A 16,551-nucleotide genomic window follows, 5' to 3' on the forward strand; every position below is an offset into this window, starting at 1 on the left:
AGGGCACTCTGTTTATTGGGTTATGGACCTGTGAAAGATTATTGGCCTAGCTTGGCACGATCAGGATCGACTTGAGGTCGGTGGATAGATTTAAATGTGGAAGTGAGCCTTACGTCAGGCCAGTTGTGTTTATTTCAGCAATGCGCTCTTTATGGAAGGATAGTCGCAGTCTTATTTCGTGGTCAGTTAATTCATGTAAAGATATATTGCACCGTATGAGTTGTGAGACGGCTTGGTAAATTCCTTATGTGTTGAGGTTCCGCTCAGCGGTGATGTTATATGAGCAGGATGAGACTTAGATCATGTATCGCACCTCAGTTGTGCTTGAGTTTGTAGCCTATAGCGCTATATGTTTCCTTGGGAATGATATTATGCACCTTAGTGTGTTTATGACCGATGTTCGGTATTTTGATGTGATGAGCTATTCAGCTCGACGTATATCTCCTTATGTGAGTTCTATATGTGGATCGGGTGGCACACCGCCATGGGTATGTTGTTTGGATCGGGTTGCACGCCGCAACAGTGTGATGTTCAGTTCAGTGCCCATATTTGCTTTTGTGTGTTCTGTTTCCCTGTTTTCTGAGGAAGTCTATGTTAGTGTGCGAGTTGAGTAGTTCCTTCTAGAGTTCGCCTTCCTTTTGTATCGCGTTCGAATTGATAGCATACTGGCACATTGTGGCGTCTTGTGGGATTTTTGATTATGTCTGAGGTGGCTTATTGCCTGAGCAGTTCGTACTGGGTGAGACGAGGTTACTAGATTTGGGGTCAGTGCAAACTGATTATATGAAGTATATTATAGAGCAAAGATCATTCTTTGGTTTGGGACAAGGTAATGGAACTTGTCAGGAGTGTAGATCCAATGAATTGTTGATTCAGCAGTTGGTTGTGAATTTCGGCACATCTCTTCAGTCGTATCGGTGTTGAAAAAAAATATAAAAAAAAACTAGAGCAAGACCTGTGTAGATCATGAGATGCAATGGGAGCATCAGATTCGTGGAATTTCGACCATTATGTTTAAAGAATGTTATTGTGGTTCTATGAGTAAGTGATGCAAAGTGTGAATTCAGCAAAGTTATGCAGTCATGTTTGGGTACAACGTGTGGAGATTGATATGGTGGTCGTATGATGGAAACAGGCTTGGCAGGGAAATTCAGGATGTTGGAATTGGGCCTAATGGCTTATTTGCTTGAATAAATAAGTATATCTACAGAATTATCGAGCTAATGTGCTCAACGGAGTAGTGGTAGCATGGGAAGGTGCATGATGTGTTAAACAAGTGATTTTGGACTACTTCAGTGTAGTTCTCAGCACGTTCGAGGACGAACGTATGTTTAAGTGGGGGAGATTGTAACGACCCGACCGGTCGTTTTGAGCTCCGGCGCGTCATTCAACAGTTTGAGGCCATGAGCGGCTTCATCTTAGGTATATTGACTTGTGTGTATGGTCAGAATTAAAATTCAGGAAGTTTGGAGTCAAATCTAAATGGAAATTCTCATTTTGAAAGCTTAAAATTGAAGAAATGAACTAGGATTAGAATTTTGAGTAAACGACCTCGGAATTGGGATCTGAAAGTTCCAGCATGTTCGTATGATGATTTCGGACTTGGGCGTATGTTCGGATTTGATTTTGGGTAACCCGTGAGCATTTCGGCGTATATTGTGAAAGTTAGTACTTTAGAAGAATTTCATAAATTTGGGTTGGAAGGCATTTCAGTGTTTGTGACGACCCGACCCGTCGTCTCCTGTAATTCCATCCCGTATTCCCCGTTATATGCTTATTCATGCTTCAATATGTGTACTTGGTGAATTTGAGTCAATTCGGATCGAGTTTGGTAGAAATTGGGACAAATAGTCTTTTTAATGAAGAACTAGTTTGGAAAAGTCAACCGAAAGTTGACTTGTGAGTTAGAGGTCTCGGAATTTATTTCCGATGATTCGGTTAGTTTCGAGGGATGATTTAAGGATTGGTAGCGCGATCGGAAGTGAATTCGGATGTCCGGAGGTCATTTTGAAGTCATTTGGCTAAGTATAGAAATTTGAAGGTTTTTGAGAAAAATTCGACCGGAAGGGAAAATTTTGATATCGGAGTCGGAATGCGAATCCGAAAGTTGGGGCAAGTCCGTAATGTCGAATGTGACTTGTGTGCAAAATTTGAAGTCATTCCGGAATGATTTTGGTAAGGTTTGAGACACTTAATCTCTTTTAAGGAAGCTTAAGTTGGAAAAGTCAACCGAATATTGACTTATGTGTTAGAGAGCTCGAAATGCGAATTTTATGGTTCGGATAGCTTCGTTAGGAGATTTGGGACTTAGGAGTGTGTCCGGAATATTTTTGTGATGACCGGTGTAGAATTAAGCTTGAATTGGCAAAGTTAGTATTTTGGCGAATTCTGGTTGATAGGTGAGATTTTGATCCGAGGGTCGGAATGGAATTCCGAGAGTTGCTGTAGCTTCGTTATGTCATTTTTGACTTGTCTGCAAAATTTGAGGTCATTCGGACGTGGTTTGATTGGGTTTTTGATCAAAAATAGAATTTGGAAGTTCGTGAGATTCATAGGCTTGAATTCGATGAGGATTTGATGTTTTGATGTTATTTTGGGTGTTTCGAAGGTTGGGACAAGTTTGAATGATATTGTGGGACATGTTGATATAATTGGTTAAGGTCCCGAGGGCCTCGGGTGGATTTCGGAAGGTTAACGGAATGAAATTCGGACCAAAAAGAAAAGAAAAAGCTGCAGAAATTTCTGCTGCAATTTTCTGCAGGTCTTTGGACTGCAATCGTGGAGCGTACTTCGGAGGCCTATATCCTTTGATCTACAAGGAATTTTGAGATGGTTTAAAAACGAAAGTTGTAGCCCTCTATGTCTAGTTTCCAGAAAGCTAAAGAAATCGTAATTTGGAAATCTGTAGAGAATGTTACAGTCGATTGAATATGACTGGTGGAGCTCATTCTCCAGAATTTTCTGATTCGGGGAGCCTACTTTAGAAGCTCATATCTCGGGATATATAAAGAGTTATATGGTGTACAACCTATCAAATTAAAGATCTTCGAGTCTAGTTTCTAAATATTCAATCCGTTGGTCATTTGGATACTTATACAAGACGTTATGGGTGTTTAAACAGAAGGTATCCGACAAGGAAAATTTTTAATAGGATGTACAACTTGTATAGCACAAGTGCAAGGTACAACTCGACGAAGCACGGGCAGATTCTTTTAAACACGGATTTGGCTTATTTCTTTCATTTCTTTCATTTGGCTTGGATTATTTTGGAGAGAATTTCAAGGGGGATTTCATCAAGCATCAAAGGTGAGTTGTTTCTACTTATTTCCAAGTTAAATACATGGATTATAGCTGAAAACTCAAGTAAATTATGGACAAAAATGGTGGTTTAGGGCTTGAAACTTAAGAGAATTAAATGGTGATTTGAGGGGTCAAATGAACTCCGATTTTTGTGAATTTGGTATGTATAGACTCGTGGCGAGATAAGGGTCGTATTGATGTAAAAATTTCTGAATTTTGAGACGTGGGCCCGGGGCTCGGGTTTTGCTAATTTCGGGATTTTCGACATTTTTCGAGTCTTTTCGATTGGGTTATATTCCCTTAGCCTATTGTAACGTATTCGTTGTGGTTTTGACTAGATTTGACGCGCGAAGAGGTCGATTCAAGAGGAAAGGGCATTGCGGACTAGTCTACGGCCGATTAGAGGTGAGTAATAGATGTAAATGCTGTTCTGAGGGTTTGAAACCCCGAACTTTCACATCGTAATGCTATATTGAGGCATGGCACGCACTCCATAGCAAGTGCGGGGTCGGATACTATTGGGGATTGTGACTTGGTCCATCCCGTGTGATGTTTATACTATATTGGTGATTGATACACATACTTCATTAATATTACGGGGCTTGATGCCATGTTTGGGGCCTTGTGCCAATTTGTAAAATCCTTCGAGGATTGATATTACTGCTTAGCATGATTTGCATATCATTTAATTTCAGTCCAAGGTTTTAAATGTTGTTTTGCAAACTCAGCCATAATTCTAAGTGTTGAAAACTTAAATGATATTTTTAAATGTATTCCGGGCTGGGAACTTCTGTTTTGTAAATGCCCAAGGGGCTTATTATATTATTTTCTGGACTGATTATAAAGTGACTTGAAACAGTGGTAACAATGACACTGTGTGATATACTTGAAACAGTGGTAACAATGACACTGTGTGATATACTTGAAATAGTGGTAACAATGACACTGGATGATATACTTGAACAGTGGTAACAATGACACTGTATGATATAAATTGGTCAGGTAACAATGGCTGACCGGTCAGGTAACGATGACTGACCAAGATATTGCGCTTGGGCTGAAGGAGCCCCTCCGGAGTCTGTACACACCCCCAGTGAGCGCCGTCGACGATAAAAAAATATGGATGGCTCGGGCTGCACGCCGCAGTGGGTACTGGAATGTACCATTATATGCATTGCATTGCATTCATGTATTTCTATTTATACTGTTGTTTAGATGCTCAGTTCCATATGTTGCTGTATATTTGGATTTTAGCTTACTTTGTGTATTTACTGGATTTTCTTATCTTCGGACTGTAGTTACTTTTATTACTCACTGGGTCGGAGTACTCACTTTACTCCCTGCACCTTGTGTGCAGATCCAGGGCAGTCTCAGGCTCAGTAGATCCAGTTGATCAGCAGATCCAGCTTCTGGGAGTATCGAGGTAGCTGCACGGCGTTCGCAGCCATTGATCTTCTCCCTCCTATCCTATCTCTTTATTTCCGCATTATCAGACTTTGGATATACCATGTATTAGGATGATATTCTGTATTCTAGAGGCTCAGATTCGTGATACCAGGTCCTAGTGAGATTATATTGTGTATTTTGTTAAATTCTTCAGTACTTTAATCTTGCTTAATTGATATTTCTTTCCGCCATTTTTGATAAATTGGGTTAAGTATTGAATAATGGTTGGGCTTGCCTAGTAGTGTGTTGGGCGCCATCACGACTGGGATTTGGGTCGTGACAAGTTGGTATCAGAGCCTAGTACTTGTTCTCACGAGTCATGAGCCGGTTTAGTAGAGTCTCGCGGATCGGTACGGAGACGTCTGTACTTATCCTCGAGAGGCTGTCGAACCTATAGGAAAACTTCACATTCTTGAATTCTTATCGTGCGTCCTTGATTCAGCTTGAAAAGAAACTTTTGAAATTCCTTCCGCGTGATCATATGCACCAATGGGCGCTCAGTATCAGATGTATCTCGATGGCTTTGATTCCCTGATCGAGGGGCGAGGTGTAATCTCTGTGAGTTTGAAGTTAGACCAGTCTGGAGGACTTGAGGCCAAATCTTTGCCAATGGCTTGAGCACCGAGGTGCTGATTTTGTGAGCAAGTGTTTTGAACTCATATGTTCATTATTGTCCTTGTTAGCCGGAATGGCGGTTGGATATCCACGTGATGAGTATGTTAGTGTTGCGAGGTGTATTTGTACGACTTGGTAGTGGCGAAGAAGCCTACTGGATAGTAGATGAACTGTTAAGTGATTCGTTTCTTATTGTGATTTGTTGAGTAGCCCGAGTTATGGGCGCGTGAAGAATATTTTTCGTGTCTCCTAGTTAGATAAGTCTGGGAGCTGAGATCGCTTCCGTAAATGTATTATGACGAAATCGTGGAGTCAAGGAGACCACCTTAAAGGTCGAAAATATTAAAGGAATAATATGTTCCTACTTGGTTGAATAGCCCAATAATGGAGGGTTGAAGGGTATTTTCTATGTGTTATGATTCAAATAGGTGCAACGCATGTCCATGTATCAATTTAGATTTATGTAATTGATATGCATTGTGATGCTTTGTCAAGTTATGGATGTGTTGTTAGGATGGTTTTGGTGATTCTCTGGCAGGTGGATAGGACCAATTACAAAGGAGGCTCTGCCGAAATTTTGAAAAATTTAGGACTTAAAAAAAAAATTGGTCGCCTAGAGAGTGGGCTTAATTGTTGTGTGATTAAATGCAAGAATTGCAGAAGAGTTAAAATTCCAGATGATTCGTGTTTCCACGAGCTTATGATGGAGTGAGTTTAATCTCACCATGATATTACGACAGCAATAGAGTATATGTGTTGTGATCTATGGCTTTGAGCCAAGTTGGGGAGCTTGCTGTTGATTAGCTGATTGCACGGTTTATTACCTGCGTGAATTCTGGTTATTGGCGTATTGGTGGGTTATTGCAGCTACGAAAAAGGACCATGAGTGGTAATTTGAGTAAATGAATTGTTGGATGCATGTTATGGTTAGCCTTATTGGCTCATGTTCAGACTTGAGGGAAGATTCATGATTTATGCCTCGTATAGGTGCAGGCTTCGAGGGAAGTGATCCCTCTAGGTGCTTTATCGAGAGGGTATTCATATGTTATAAAATTCAGTAGAGTTGGTTGCATTCGGGGCCAAGTCAGAGCTGGGTGGCTCTCAATAGCGGTCCTAGTTAATTCAAGAGGTAAAGTGTGGTGCCTAATGATTTTGAGTCTATAAGTACGGTTAAGAGTCAAGCTTTTGAAGCAGCTTATGAAGAAAGACACAGAATGTTCTATGATGTTTTGACTTGCGGTGTAGCATTTGAGAGACATGAAATGGTCATGGTATTTGAGACAACATGGTATCGTGATTTAAGGCCACTCGGGGTGAGTTTGGTTAAAATAAGTTAGGTGTTAAAGGGAGATATTATTATTTCTAAGGCAATCAAGGATAAATTGGAAGGAAGTAGATTGATTAGCCATAGTTGAGTTGGTATACTGGTGTCAGTGATCGGTTCGTTCAGCGTGATCGAGTTATGCATGTGAGGCTTGTCGGCCGCAGTGATTGATGTTATTCTGAAGCATTCTTTTGTTAGGGCCTATTATGAGTAGGCGGATCCCAGAAAGTGTTATGGTGGCTTGGACAACTACTTAGAGATTGGCATATTCGACGATTATGAGGATTCGCCTGTATGCTGCTATAGTTCTCCTGAAAGTGAGTTAAATGGAAAGTCTTATGTGATGAAGTATTAGCCTATCGGCGGTTCCAGAGTTGTGATGGAAATCGCGTCTATCGTATATTGGCACGTGAGGTGCAGTGAGTGGTATGGAATTTGAAGTAAGGACCAAGGTTGCAGTTTGGTCAATGACTGTGATGTCACGATCTCGGATGAGCAGTATATGAGTTTCAGTGTTTTGAGTAAGATGGGTATTGACGTCAGTATCACCTGAGGTCGGTGTTCTGTGAGAAAGGCTTTGCATCCTGGTTAGGGATTCTTGATCGCTTTTCAGCGTTAGTGCAGCCGGTGGTTTGGATGTGCAGACCCGTTAATTATTTCGGAAGATGGTGGGAGCTTGTCCCACAGGAATATTGTATAAGTGTGACATGTAGTCACTTGATTAATTAGAAATTTAAACCAAGTATGAGGATTTTGGTAATATCATCCATTTGAGAATTTATGCCTGGAGGGCACTCTGTTTATTGGGTTATGGACCTGTGAAAGATTATTGGCCTAGCTTGGCACGATCAGGATCGACTTGAGGTCGGTGGATAGATTTAAATGTGGAAGTGAGCCTTACGTCAGGCCAGTTGTGTTTATTTCAGCAATGCGCTCTTTATGGAAGGATAGTCGCAGTCTTATTTCGTGGTCAGTTAATTCATGTAAAGATATATTGCACCGTATGAGTTGTGAGACGGCTTGGTAAATTCCTTATGTGTTGAGGTTCCGCTCAGCGGTGATGTTATATGAGCAGGATGAGACTTAGATCATGTATCGCACCTCAGTTGTGCTTGAGTTTGTAGCCTATAGCGCTATATGTTTCCTTGGGAATGATATTATGCACCTTAGTGTGTTTATGACCGATATTCGGTATTTTGATGTGATGAGCTATTCAGCTCGACGTATATCTCCTTATGTGAGTTCTATATGTGGATCGGGTGGCACACCGCCATGGGTATGTTGTTTGGATCGGGTTGCACGCCGCAACAGTGTGATGTTCAGTTCAGTGCCCACATTTGCTTTTGTGTGTTCTGTTTCCCTGTTTTCTGAGGAAGTCTATGTTAGTGTGCGAGTTGAGTAGTTCCTTCTAGAGTTCGCCTTCCTTTTGTATCGCGTTCGAACTGATAGCATACTGGCACATTGTGGCGCCTTGTGGTATTTTTGATTATGTCTGAGGTGGCTTATTGCCTGAGCAGTTCGTACTGGGTGAGACGAGGTTACTAGATTTGGGGTCAGTGCAAACTGATTATATGAAGTATATTATAGAGCAAAGATCATTCTTTGGTTTGGGACAAGGTAATGGAACTTGTCAGGAGTGTAGATCCAATGAATTGTTGATTCAACAGTTGGTTGTGAATTTCGGCACATCTCTTCAGTCGTATCGGTGTTGAAAAAAAAATATAAAAAAAAAATAGAGCAAGACCTGTGTAGATCATGAGATGCAATGGGAGCGTCAGATTCGTGGAATTTCGACCATTATGTTTAAAGAATGTTATCGTGGATCTATGAGTAAGTGATGCAAAGTGTGAATTCAGCAAAGTTATGCAGTCATGTTTGGGTACAACGTGTGGAGATTGATATGGTGGTCGTATGATGGAAACAGGCTTGGCAGGGAAATTCAGGATGTTGGAATTGGGCCTAATGGCTTATTTGCTTGAATAAATAAGTATATCTACAGAATTATCGAGCTAATGTGCTCAACGGAGTAGTGGTAGCATGGGAAGGTGCATGATGTGTTAAACAAGTGATTTTGGACTACTTCAGTGTAGTTCTCAGCACGTTCGAGGACGAACGTATGTTTAAGTGGGGGAGATTGTAACGACCCGACCGGTCGTTTTGAGCTCCGGCGCGTCATTCAGCAGTTTGAGGCCATGAGCGGCTTCATCTCAGGTATATTGACTTGTGTGTATGGTCAGAATTAAAATTCAGGAAGTTTGGAGTCAAATCTAAATGGAAATTCTCATTTTGAAAGCTTAAAATTGAAGAAATGAACTAGGATTAGAATTTTGAGTAAACGACCTCGGAATTGGGATCTGAAAGTTCCAGCATGTTCGTATGATGATTTCGGACTTGGGCGTATGTTCGGATTTGATTTTGGGTAACCCGTGAGCATTTCGGCGTATATTGTGAAAGTTAGTACTTTAGAAGAATTTCATAAATTTGGGTTGGAAGGCATTTCAGTGTTTGTGACGACCCGACCCGTCGTCTCCTGTAATTCCATCCTGTATTCCCCGTTATATGCTTATTCATGCTTCAATATGTGTACTTGGTGAATTTGAGTCAATTCGGATCGAGTTTGGTAGAAATTGGGACAAATAGTCTTTTTAATGAAGAACTAGTTTGGAAAAGTCAACCGAAAGTTGACTTGTGAGTTAGAGGTCTCGGAATTTATTTCCGATGATTCGGTTAGTTTCGAGGGATGATTTAAGGATTGGTAGCGCGATCGGAAGTGAATTCGGATGTCCGGAGGTCATTTTGAAGTCATTTGGCTAAGTATAGAAATTTAAAGGTTTTTGAGAAAAATTCGACCGGAAGGGAAAATTTTGATATCGGAGTCGGAATGCGAATCCGAAAGTTGGGGCAAGTCCGTAATGTCGAATGTGACTTGTGTGCAAAATTCCGGAATGATTTTGGTAAGGTTTGAGACACTTAATCTCTTTTAAGGAAGCTTAAGTTGGAAAAGTCAACCGAATATTGACTTATATGTTAGAGAGCTCGAAATGCGAATTTTATGGTTCGGATAGCTTCGTTAGGAGATTTGGGACTTAGGAGTGTGTCCGGAATATTTTTGTGATGACCGGTGTAGAATTAAGCTTGAATTGGCAAAGTTAGTATTTTGGCGAATTCTGGTTGATAGGTGAGATTTTGATCCGAGGGTCGGAATGGAATTCCGAGAGTTGCTATAGCTTCGTTATGTCATTTTTGACTTGTCTGCAAAATTTGAGGTCATTCGGACGTGGTTTGATTGGGTTTTTGATCAAAAATGGAATTTGGAAGTTCGTGAGATTCATAGGCTTGAATTCGATGAGGATTTGATGTTTTGATGTTATTTTGGGTGTTTCGAAGGTTGGGACAAGTTTGAATGATATTGTGGGACATGTTGATATAATTGGTTAAGGTCCCGAGGGCCTCGGGTGGATTTCGGAAGGTTAACGGAATGAAATTCGGACCAAAAAGAAAAGAAAAAGCTGCAGAAATTTCTGCTGCAATTTTCTGCAGGTCTTTGAACTGCAATCGTGGAGCGTACTTCGGAGGCCTATATCCTTTGATCTACAAGGAATTTTGAGATGGTTTAAAAACGAAAGTTGTAGCCCTCTATGTCTAGTTTCCAGAAAGCTAAAGAAATTGTAATTTGGAAATCTGTAGAGAATGTTACAGTCGATTGAATATGACTGGTGGAGCTCGTTCTCCAGAATTTTCTGATTCGGGGAGCCTACTTTAGAAGCTCATATCTCGGGATATATAAAGAGTTATATGGTGTACAACCTATCAAATTAAAGATCTTCGAGTCTAGTTTCTAAATATTCAATCCGTTGGTCATTTGGATACTTATACAAGACGTTATGGGTGTTTAAACAGAAGGTATCCGACAAGGAAAATTTTTAATAGGATGTACAACTTGTATAGCACAAGTGCAAGGTACAACTCGACGAAGCACGGGCAGATTCTTTTAAACACGGATTTGGCTTATTTCTTTCATTTCTTTCATTTGGCTTGGATTATTTTGGAGAGAATTTCAAGGGGGATTTCATCAAGCATCAAAGGTGAGTTGTTTCTACTTATTTCCAAGTTAAATACATGGATTATAGCTGAAAACTCAAGTAAATTATGGACAAAAATGGTGGTTTAGGGCTTGAAACTTAAGAGAATTAAATGGTGATTTGAGGGGTCAAATGAACTCCGATTTTTGTGAATTTGGTATGTATAGACTCGTGGCGAGATAAGGGTCGTATTGATGTAAAAATTTCTGAATTTTGAGACGTGGGCCCGGGGCTCGGGTTTTGATAATTTCGGGATTTTCGACATTTTTCGAGTCTTTTCGATTGGGTTATATTCCCTTAGCCTATTGTAACGTATTCGTTGTGGTTTTGACTAGATTTGACGCGCGAAGAGGTCGATTCAAGAGGAAAGGGCATTGCGGACTAGTCTACGGCCGATTAGAGGTGAGTAATAGATGTAAATGCTGTTCTGAGGGTTTGAAACCCCGGACTTTCACATCGTAATGCTATATTGAGGCGTGGCACGCACTCCATAGCGAGTGCGGGGTCGGATACTATTGGGGATTGTGACTTGGTCCATCCCGTGTGATGTTTATACTATATTGGTGATTGATACACATACTTCATTAATATTACGGGGCTTGATGCCATGTTTGGGGCCTTGTGCCAATTTGTAAAATCCTTCGAGGATTGATATTACTGCTTAGCATGATTTGCATATCATTTAATTTCAGTCCAAGGTTTTAAATGTTGTTTTGCAAACTCAGCCATAATTCTAAGTGTTGAAAACTTAAATGATATTTTTAAATGTATTCCGGGCTGGGAACTTCTGTTTTGTAAATGCCCAAGGGGCTTATTATATTATTTTCTGGACTAATTATAAAGTGACTTGAAACAGTGGTAACAATGACACTGTGTGATATACTTGAAACAGTGGTAACAATGACACTGTGTGATATACTTGAAATAGTGGTAACAATGACACTGGATGATATACTTGAACAGTGGTAACAATGACACTGTATGATATAAATTGGTCAGGTAACAATGGCTGACCGGTCAGGTAACAATGACTGACCAAGATATTGCGCTTGGGCTGTAGGAGCCCCTCCGGAGTCTGTACACACCCCCAGTGAGCGCCGTCGACGATAAATAAATATGGATGGCTCGGGTTGCACGCCGCAGTGGGTACTAGAATGTACCATTATATGCATTGCATTGCATTCATGTATTTCTATTTATACTGTTGTTTAGATGCTCAGTTTCATATGTTGCTGTATATTTGGATTTTAGCTTACTTTGTGTATTTACTGGATTTTCTTATCTTCGGACTGTAGTTACTTTTATTACTCACTGGGTCGGAGTATTACTCACTTTACTCCCTGCACCTTGTGTGCAGATCCAGGGCAGTCTCACGCTCAGTAGATCCAGTTGATCAGCAGATCTAGCCTCTGGGAGTATCGAGGTAGCTGCACGGCGTTCGCAGCCATTGATCTTCTCCCTCCTATCCTATATCTTTATTTCCGCATTATCACACTTTGGATATACCATGTATTAGGATGATATTCTGTATTCTAGAGGCTCAGATTCGTGATACCGGGTCCTAGTGAGATTATATTGTGTATTTTGTTAAATTCTTCACTACTTTAATCTTGCTTAATTGATATTTCTTTCCGCTATTTTTGATAAATTGGGTTAAGTATTGAATAATGGTTGGGCTTGCCTAGTAGTGTGTTGGGCTCCATCACGACTGGGATTTGGGTCGTGACAAGTTGGTATCAGAGCCTAGTACTTGGTCTCACGAGTCATGAGCCGGTTTAGTAGAGTCTCGCCGATCGGTACGGAGACGTCTGTACTTATCCTCGAGAGGCTGTCGAACCTATAGGAAAACTTCACATTCTTGAATTCTTATCGTGCGTCCTTGATTCAGCTTGAAAAGAAACTTTTGAAATTCCTTCCGCGTGATCATATGCACCAATGGGCGCTCAGTATCAGATGTATCTCGATGGCTTTGATTCCCTGATCGAGGGGCGAGGTGTAATCTCTGTGAGTTTGAAGTTAGACCAGTCTGGAGGACTTGAGGCCAAATCTTTGCCAATGGCTTGAGCACCGAGGTGCTGATTTTGTGAGCAAGTGTTTTGAACTCATATGTTCATTATTGTCCTTGTTAGCCGGAATGGCGGTTGGATATCCACGTGATGAGTATGTTAGTGTTGCGAGGTGTATTTGTACGACTTGGTAGTGGCGAAGAAGCCTACTGGATAGTAGATGAACTGTTAAGTGATTCGTTTCTTATTGTGATTTGTTGAGTAGCCCGAGTTATGGGCGCGTGAAGAATATTTTTCGTGTCTCCTAGTTAGATAAGTCTGGGAGCTGAGATCGCTTCCGTAAATGTATTATGACGAAATCGTTGAGTCAAGGAGACCACCTTGAAGGTCGAAAATATTAAAGGAAGAATATGTTCCTACTTGGTTGAATAGCCCAATAATGGAGGGTTGAAGGGTATTTTCTATGTGTTATGATTCAAATAGGTGCAACGCATGTCCATGTATCAATTTAGATTTATGTAATTGATATGCATTGTGATGCTTTGTCAAGTTGTGGATGTGTTGTTAGGATGGTTTTGGTGATTCTCTGGCAGGTGGATAGGACCAATTACAAAGGAGGCTCTGCCGAAATTTTGAAAACTTTAGGACTTAAAAAAAAATTGGTCGCCTAGAGAGTGGGCTTAATTGTTGTGTGAGTAAATGCAAGAATTGCAGAAGAGTTAAAATTCCAGATGATTCGTGTTTCCACGAGCTTATGATGGAGTGAGTTTAATCTCACCATGATATTACGACAGCAATAGAGTATATGTGTTGTGATCTATGGCTTTGAGCCAAGTTGGGGAGCTTGCTGTTGATTAGCTGATTGCACGGTTTATTACCTGCGTGAATTCTGGTTATTGGCGTATTGGTGGGTTATTGCAGCTACGAAAAAGGACCATGAGTGGTAATTTGAATAAATGAATTGTTGGATGCATGTTATGGTTAGCCTTATTGGCTCATGTTCAGACTTGAGGGAAGATTCATGATTTATGCCTCGTATAGGTACAGGCTTCGAGGGAAGTGATCCCTCTAGGTGCTTTATCGAGAGGGTATTCATATGTTATAAAATTCAGTAGAGTTGGTTGCATTCGCGGCCAAGTCAGAGCTGATTGGCTCTCAATAGCGGTCCTAGTTAATTCAAGAGGTAAAGTGTGGTGCCTAATGATTTTGAGTCTATAAGTACGGTTAAGAGTCAAGCTTTTGAAGCAGCTTATGAAGAAAGACACAGAATGTTCTATGATGTTTTGACTTGCGGTGTAGCATTTGAGAGACATGAAATGGTCATGGTATTTGAGACAACATGGTATCGTGATTTAAGGCCACTCGGGGTGAGTTTGGTTAAAATAAGTTAGGTGTTAAAAGGAGATATTATTATTTCTAAGGCAATCAAGGATAAATTGGAAGGAAGCAGATTGATTAGCCATAGTTGAGTTGGAATACTGGTGTCAGTGATCGGTTCGTCCAGCATGATCGAGTTATGCATATGAGGCTTGTCGGCCGTAGTGATTGATGTTATTCTGAAGCATGCTTTTGTTAGGGCCTATTATGAGTAGGCGGATCCCAGAAAGTGTTATGGTGGCTTGGACAACTACTTAGAGATTGGCATATTCGACGATTATGAGGATTCGCCTGTATGCTGCTATAGTTCTCCTAAAGTGAGTTAAATGGAAAGTCTTATGTGATGAAGTATTAGCCTATCGGCGGTTCCAGAGTTGTGATGGAAATCGTGTCTATCGTATATTGGCACGTGAGGTGCAGTGAGTGGTATGGAATTTGAAGTAAGGACCAAGGTTGTAGTTTGGTCAATGACTGTGATGTCACGATCTCGGATGAGCAGTATATGAGTTTCAATGTTTTGAGTAAGATGGGTATTGACGTCAGTATCACCTGAGGTCGGTGTTCTGTGAGAAAGGCTTTGCATTCTGGTTATGGATTCTTGATCTCTTTTCAGCGTTAGTGCAGCCGATGGTTTGGATGTGCAGACCCGTTAATTATTTCGGAAGATGGTAGGAGCTTGTCCCACAGGAATATTGTATAAGTGTGACATGTAGTCACTTGATTAATTAGAAATTTAAACCAAGTATGAGGATTTTGGTAATATCATCCATTTGAGAATTTATGCCTGGAGGGCACTCTGTTTATTGGGTTATGGACCTGTGAAAGATTATTGGCCTAGCTTGGCACGATCAGGATCGACTTGAGGTCGGTGGATAGATTTAAATGTGGAAGTGAGCCTTACGTCAGGCCAGTTGTGTTTATTTCAGCAATGCGCTCTTTATGGAAGGATAGTCGCAGTCTTATTTCGTGGTCAGTTAATTCATGTAAAGATATATTGCACCGTATGAGTTGTGAGACGGCTTGGTAAATTCCTTATGTGTTGAGGTTCCGCTCAGCGGTGATGTTATATGAGCAGGATGAGACTTAGATCATGTATCGCACCTCAGTTGTGCTTGAGTTTGTAGCCTATAGCGCTATATGTTTCCTTGGGAATGATATTATGCACCTTAGTGTGTTTATGACCGATGTTCGGTATTTTGATGTGATGAGCTATTCAGCTCGACGTATATCTCCTTATGTGAGTTCTATATGTGGATCGGGTGGCACACCGCCATGGGTATGTTGTTTGGATCGGGTTGCACGCCGCAACAGTGTGATGTTCAGTTCAGTGCCCACATTTGCTTTTGTGTGTTCTGTTTCCCTGTTTTCTGAGGAAGTCTATGTTAGTGTGCGAGTTGAGTAGTTCCTTCTAGAGTTCGCCTTCCTTTTGTATCGCGTTCGAACTGATAGCATACTGGCACATTGTGGCGTCTTGTGGGATTTTTGATTATGTCTGAGGTGGCTTATTGCCTGAGCAGTTCGTACTGGGTGAGACGAGGTTACTAGATTTGGGGTCAGTGCAAACTGATTATATGAAGTATATTATAGAGCAAAGATCATTCTTTGGTTTGGGACAAGGTAATGGAACTTGTCAGGAGTGTAGATCCAATGAATTGTTGATTCAACAGTTGGTTGTGAATTTCGGCACATCTCTTCAGTCGTATCGGTGTTGAAAAAAAAATATAAAAAAAAAATAGAGCAAGACCTGTGTAGATCATGAGATGCAATGGGAGCGTCAGATTCGTGGAATTTCGACCATTATGTTTAAAGAATGTTATCGTGGATCTATGAGTAAGTGATGCAAAGTGTGAATTCAGCAAAGTTATTTAGTCATGTTTGGGTACAACGTGTGGAGATTGATATGGTGGTCGTATGATGGAAACAGGCTTGGCAGGGAAATTCAGGATGTTGGAATTGGGCCTAATGGCTTATTTGTTTGAATAAATAAGTATATCTATAGAATTATCGAGCTAATGTGCTCAACAGAGTAGTGGTAGCATGGGAAGGTGCATGATGTGTTAAACAAGTGATTTTGGACTACTTCAGTGTAGTTCTCAGCACGTTCGAGGACGAACGTATGTTTAAGTGGGGAGATTGTAACGACCCGACCGGTCGTTTTGAGCTCCGGCGCGTCATTCAACAGTTTGAGGCCATGAGCGGCTTCATCTTAGGTATATTGACTTGTGTGTATGGTCAGTATTAAAATTCAGGAAGTTTGGAGTCAAATCTAAATGGAAATTCTCATTTTGAAAGCTTAAAATTGAAGAAATGAACTAGGATTAGAATTTTGAGTAAACGACCTCGGAATTGGGATCTGAAAGTTCCAGCATGTTCGTATGATGATTTCGGACTTGGGCGTATG

General features: G+C 40.8%; 2 long non-coding RNA genes across 2 annotated transcripts; both read left to right on the top strand.

The window, feature by feature from the left end:
• The first annotated feature begins 3,265 nt into the window (after positions 1–3,265).
• LOC138876540 (uncharacterized) lies at positions 3,266–4,830 on the top strand. Its single transcript, XR_011401867.1, has 3 exons — positions 3,266–3,306; positions 3,639–3,705; positions 4,658–4,830. It is a non-coding gene; the product is annotated as an uncharacterized lncRNA (long non-coding RNA).
• A 5,917-nt stretch (positions 4,831–10,747) lies between these two features.
• On the top strand, positions 10,748–12,303 carry LOC138876541 (uncharacterized). Its single transcript, XR_011401868.1, has 3 exons — positions 10,748–10,770; positions 11,103–11,169; positions 12,125–12,303. It is a non-coding gene; the product is annotated as an uncharacterized lncRNA (long non-coding RNA).
• Positions 12,304–16,551: the final 4,248 nt, after the last annotated feature.

Source organism: Nicotiana sylvestris, chromosome 8 (genome assembly GCF_000393655.2).
Source record: "Nicotiana sylvestris chromosome 8, ASM39365v2, whole genome shotgun sequence".
Taxonomy (NCBI): Eukaryota; Viridiplantae; Streptophyta; class Magnoliopsida; order Solanales; family Solanaceae; genus Nicotiana; species Nicotiana sylvestris.